Source organism: Artibeus jamaicensis, unplaced genomic scaffold (assembly GCF_021234435.1).
Source record: "Artibeus jamaicensis isolate MK-2021 breed Jamaican fruit bat unplaced genomic scaffold, CSHL_Jam_final contig_466, whole genome shotgun sequence".
Lineage (NCBI taxonomy): Eukaryota > Metazoa > Chordata > Mammalia > Chiroptera > Phyllostomidae > Artibeus > Artibeus jamaicensis.
This window is the reverse complement of record NW_026521844.1, coordinates 19,508,575-19,514,503: the sequence shown is the minus strand read 5'-3', so window position 1 is coordinate 19,514,503 and position 5,929 is coordinate 19,508,575.

Here is a 5,929-nt window from a genome sequence, read left to right as displayed (position 1 = left end):
CTGTTTCCCTCTAGCAATCACCATGTCTGTGTCTCTGAGTTTTGGGGGTTTTGTTTAATTCTTCACCTTTTTCACCCACTCCCCAAGTCCCCTCCCCTCTGACAGCTGTCAATCTGTTCTCTGTATCTCTGAGTCTGTTTCTATTTTGTTTGTTAGTTTATTTTGTTCTTAGCACCCACATATAAGTGAAATTACATGGTATTTGTCTATCTCCAACTGGCTTATTTCACTTAGCATAGTGTTCTCCAGTTCCATCCATGCTGTTGCAAAAGGCAAGATTTCCTTCTTTTTAATGTCCAAGTAGTATTCCATTGAGCAAATGTACTATAGCTGTTGTATCCACTCGTCTACTGATGGGCACTTGGGCTGCTTCCAAATCTTGGCTACTGTAAATAACACTGTGATGAACATAGGGGTGATGATATTCTTTCAAATTAGTGTTTCGGGGTTCTTCACATGTATTCCCAGAAGTGGGATTGCTGGGTCATCAAGCAGTTCCACTTTTAATTTTTTGAAGTAGCTCTGTACTGCCTTCCATATGGCTGCACCAACCTGCTTTCCCAGCAACAGCGCATGAGGGTGCCCTTTTCTCCACGTCCTCGCCAACACTCATTGTTTGTAGATTTACTGATGACAGTCATTCCGACAAGTGTGAAATGATATATATTTCATTAATTTGCATTTCTCTGATGATTAATAACGTTGAGCATCTTTTCATATGTCTATGGGCCATGTGTATGGCCTCTTTGGAGAAGTGTTTATTCAGGTCCTTAGCCCATTTTTTACTTGGATTGTTTGGTTTTTGGTGTTGAGTTGTCTAAGTTCTTTATAAATTTTGCATATGAACCCCTTGTCAGATGTATCATTGGTGAATATGTTCTCCCATTCATTGGGTTATCTTTTCATTTTGTTGATGGTCTTCTTTGCTGTGCAAAAGCTTTTTAGTTTGATGTAGTCCCATTTGTTTATTTTTTCTTTTGTTTCCCTTGCTAAAAGAGATATATCAGAAAAAATATTTCTATGAGAAATGTCAGAGAGTTTTCTATGTTCTTCTAGGATTTTTATGGTTTGAGTCTTACATTTAAGTCTTTACTTCATTTGGAGTTTATTCTTGTGTATTGTGTAAGTAGGTGGTCTAGTTTCATTTTTTTGCATGTATCTGTCCAATTTTCCCAGCACCATTTATGGAATAGACTATCTTTACCCCACTGTACATTCTTGCCTCCTTTATCAAATATTTAATTGACTATAAAAGTGTGGGTTAATTTCTGGATTCTGCTCCATTTATACTTATGTCCATTTTCAGTAGTATCATATTGATATGATTATAATAATATTATTCACTGATGGGCCAAGTGAATGTGTTTTCTTTCTTTAATGAAATGAAAATGATTGCAGGAAAAATGTTACACTTTTCTTCTACTGCGTGGCTAGATTCTCCTACACCCCCTAAGGCCTGGCACCATAACTTTTCGGTCAGAGGTATACTAGCTCCGTGTACTGCGTGGCTAGATTCTCCTACACCCCCTAAGGCCTGGCAACATAACTTTTCGGTCAGAGGTGTCACTAGCTCCGTGTGCTCCGTGTTCCCTCAGGCTCCTCTGACCCGCTGCTGCCTGCTGCGCAGCTGTTGTCCAGGCACGCCTTGCAGCCGGCACCCCTTCCCTCCCGGTTTGATCGGATGCGCCCGTCTCCCATCCTCTGTCTGGATCCTGGGCCTCATCCTGTCTCATTTCACTCCTTCCCTGTGGTGATTTTCCTTCAAAAGCTTCCTGAGAAGAGATGCATGGGAGGCACATTTCTGAGATTTGGTGTTTAAAAATGTCTTTATTTTATCCTCACACTGGACTGCGAGTTGTTAGGATTTCCTCTTTTTCTCTATTGTTCTTAAACTTCCTGTGGATCGCACTGATATAGGCATTCTTGCATTCGTCAGACTGGGCACTATGTCCTTCAGTCCTGAGGACTACATATTTCTTATGTTTTCCTTAGGTTTTTTATTGTATTTCTTTGGTAATAGCCTCCCTAGTACTTCGTCTGGTTTCTTTTTTCTAGAACTATTGAAACTTTTCAAATGACCTAATTTAAAAAAATGTTCTTTCTTGTTTCCACCTTTGACTTTCCCCCCTACTTTCTGAAGGTTTCCCCAAATTTATTATCCAACCCTGTTATTAACTTTTTAATTTCAGCTATTATTTCTAATTTCCAAGAATATTTTATACTCTTGGAATGTTCCTTTTTTGTGGCTTTAATTCATGTTTCATGGATGCAATGCTGTTCCATCTTTTGGAAGATGTAGTTTATTTAGACATTTTCTTTATTTCTGGGTATTTTATCTGCTCCTTCTAGATGCCCCCTTTTTCTGATTATTTGTTTTGATCTCTGTCTTTTGCGTGGGAGGCTCGCAAGTGCTTGAGGAAACATGCCTCTGACTTTGTGTCCAAATGCTACAGAAAACTCTGAGCTTCCTTGCAGGGTGATCAGGTTGCCTGACCTGTGTTCATTCAGGACCCTCCAGCGTCGGGAGCTACGGGTATTTCACAGCAGTTCAGTTTCCCTAGGACTAGACGGTTCCTTCTCCAGGTGCCGCCAGAGGAAGGGAGCCTGGCTGCAGGGGCTGGCTGGCTGGGGCGGAGTCTGGGGTAGGCCCGCCGCACAGGGAGGGCGCACATTCACACTGAGTCTGTTCCTTCTGGTCAGGGTTTCATCACTGCCCTCCTGCCTCTCGGGCCTTCCTGCTTCATTTTATCCAGAGAATGAAGTTCCAGGCCCCTGCAGTGCTCAGTGCTGTGATGGTTGGGGGCCGCTACTCCCTACACCGACTTTAAAAGTCCCCTCCCTGTTTCCAGGCCCCATTTCCGTGGCCTTGCTCCCACCTCTCTATTTAGTGTCACCACTGCTGTCCCTCACAGGCGTCCTGCAGGGCAGACCAGCCCCCTCCCCGCCTGTACCCTCTGCCTTCAGGCCCTTAGACTGGGGCTTTCTCCGCTCTGTGAAATCATTTGTCATTCCTGCGTCTACCTTCCATCTCCATATGTGAGGTTGTAGACATCTCGCTTCATCAGACTTCGAGTTTAATTTTTGGTTTTTGTTTTCATTTGTTTTCTGGGTGATTTTCAAGAGAAGAAGGAGAGGCAACGTGTTCTCGCTTAGTCATCTCGAAACCACAAATCTGACTCACAGACTGATAGCCCATAACCCACCTCTTCCCTGAACTCCAACAGCATGTTTGAGATCTAGACTTAGTTGTTTAATAGACATCTCTCATTTGTTATCGACGGGACAAGATTTCCTCTGCTCCTCTAAAAATAGAAAGTCTTCTTGATCTTAATTAAGGCACCCACCGGCTTACTCGAGCCAAACCTGCAGGGAAGAGCCGCGGCCCGCCCCTCTCACGCACCCCAGCCTGCCTGCAGCCCTGTCCCACTGCGAGGCCGGAGGCTTTCCTTCAGGACAGACCCTGCTTTGGCTCTTCTTGTTGCCCCTTCATCCTCCACCTTTCTGCCTAAATCATTTTATCACCTCCTACTGGCCTTCCTCCTGAGATTCTCACCGCCCTACAATCTACTCTCTACCCAATGACCAGATCACGTCACTTCCCTGCTTCAAATTCTCCGTCACACTTAGAATGAAACCTCAACTCCTTCCCGTGGCTGATGGAACCCAGCACTATGTGGTCCCTGTCTCTGCCCCCCCCCTCCCCCTCCCTTCTGTCCTCAGCCACATTGGCCTTCTGATAGTCCTAACAAGTCTAGCTTTTTCCTTTCTTGGCACCTTTGCCCTTGCTGCTCCCTCTCTCTGAAATCCTCCAGCTGTCACATGGCTGCCTCCTGCTCATTGTTGAGTTCCTGGTTCATCTGCCACCTACTTAGAGAGGCCTTCCGGGCCATTCCTTCCAGTAACTATTTATCAAATGGCTCTTTCTACCCCTCACCACTGTAAGAGGATATCGTTTATTTATTTGTCTGCTGCTAGATTCCAAGTACCTAGAACAGTGTCGGTGGAAACCCAGTTAAGACTTGCTGAGTGATGGAATAGCTGGGAGCCAGAAGTCCTTTGCTGTCATGCTAGTTCTACCATTTGCGAGTTAAGCAAGCGTCAGGATGGGGCTTCATTCCCCAAGGAGTGCTGGCCGCTGATGGCTCAGAGCCAAGGCCATCCCCGAGGGGCCCCTCCCCTCACCAACAGCTCATGAAGACAAGGCCCTGCTCCCATGCTCCAAACAGGGTTTCTCTGCATGGTAGCCCAGCTCTAGAGCTCTCTGTGGGACTGGTTGAGGCCTCTGTCATGACCACCGCCCTGCTCAGCTTCTCCCTGCCCTGTCCTGCTCCCTCCTTTCCCACTGAACATTTCCTGGGAAGCCTCCTCACATCAGTCTCCATCTCAGAGCCTGTTTTCCAGGCTCAGCAGGAGTCCAGTGGGCAGAGGCAGAGAGTGGTATGGGACCACACACACAGTGGTTTCAGCCCAAGGTGAGGTGGCGGGAGCCCCAGCTGGGAAGCTTCAAATTGTGGGGAGTGGCAGGAGGATCCTGGGGATGCCTGGGGGAGGAGGTTGGGCCAGGGAAGGCGGGCAGGAGAGGAGAGACCGTAAAGGCACCCACGAGGTGCCTGGAGGGAGGGCTGTCATGGCTACCTGAACTAGAGAGAGGGTTGGTTTCTCTGAGAGGTGGGACAGGATGAGATGGACCCAAGTTTACCATGAGGCTGCCTGCCCATAACTGTGAACAAAAACTTAAAATTTTCAAAGCATGTGTTCACTTAGCCTTGGAAGATTATTGACATTTCTGTCACTTTCTGGCTCAGACTGCTATTCCAACAGAAGATTACGACGTCGCTGACGGCAGGCTCTACACGCATGGAAATTCCACACACAGCCAGCGGAGGCTCTCGGCCCGGCTCTGTGCCTGGTGTGAAGGCATTCCCTGCTTTGGGAAGTGCCCGGCTCAGGCCGCGTGAGAGTGAGAGGGGTGGCTGCCTGGTGTGTGGGCAAGGACGCCTTCCTGGAAAAGGGCAGGATGCCCTAATGGGGAAACACTGGGTACTGCTCTTGGGGCGGCTTGGTTGTGGGGCCAGAGAGCTAGGACACGCTGCTGGGCAGGACTTGGGCTGGCCACGGAGCTTCCATGGATGGAAGTATCCACTCTGACAGCGCCCATGGCACTGGGGGCGGGCTGCAGTGCAAGGGAGCAAGGCTACCTCTAGGGCCTTGTAAGTACTTTGTATGAGTTATTTTACCTACTGTCACTGTTGTTCTGGGAGGGCAGCAGGGCCAGGGCCAGCCGAACGCTCCCATTCTCACAGAGCAGTGCCTCCTGGCCAAGGCCAGACGGTGAGGTCAGGACCAGAACCCAGGGCTGCTGTCTTCCCATCCAGCCTTTTCCCAAGACGCCGTGGCACCACTCGCACAGAGCAGCTCTAACTGGGCCACCCGTTTTGGAGAACTCCACCATGATCACAGGACCACGTGTGTGTCACTACAGGACCGTGTGCACCCGAGTGCACTCGTGCAGAGAAAGTGAGGGCTTGTGCTGGTGAAGTGGGGAGAGAGTGACTGCCCTGGGCAGCAGCCAGCACCACCTAGGCAGGACTGAAAGTGCCTGCAAATCTCACGATCCAGCGGTTTAATAACTGGACATGCAACAAAAATTCTGAGCAGGTCCATAAGGACCAAGGACAAGGACATTCATAGCCGGGTCTCTTGTGTGTGTGCGTGGGGGGGGGTGAGTAGGTGGGTGGCAGGGTATGTGGGCGAGGCCCGGGAGACTGTGGCAGAGCACACCGCAGAGTGAGGGTGGCAGTTCCATCTGTGTGTACCAGTGGGGATGGACCTTAAACACACAGTGCTGAATGAAAGCACACAAGAATATTCTAAGTGTTACTCAAATCAAAATGCCAATGTCATTCTGAAAGAACACAAAGTTGTGCAG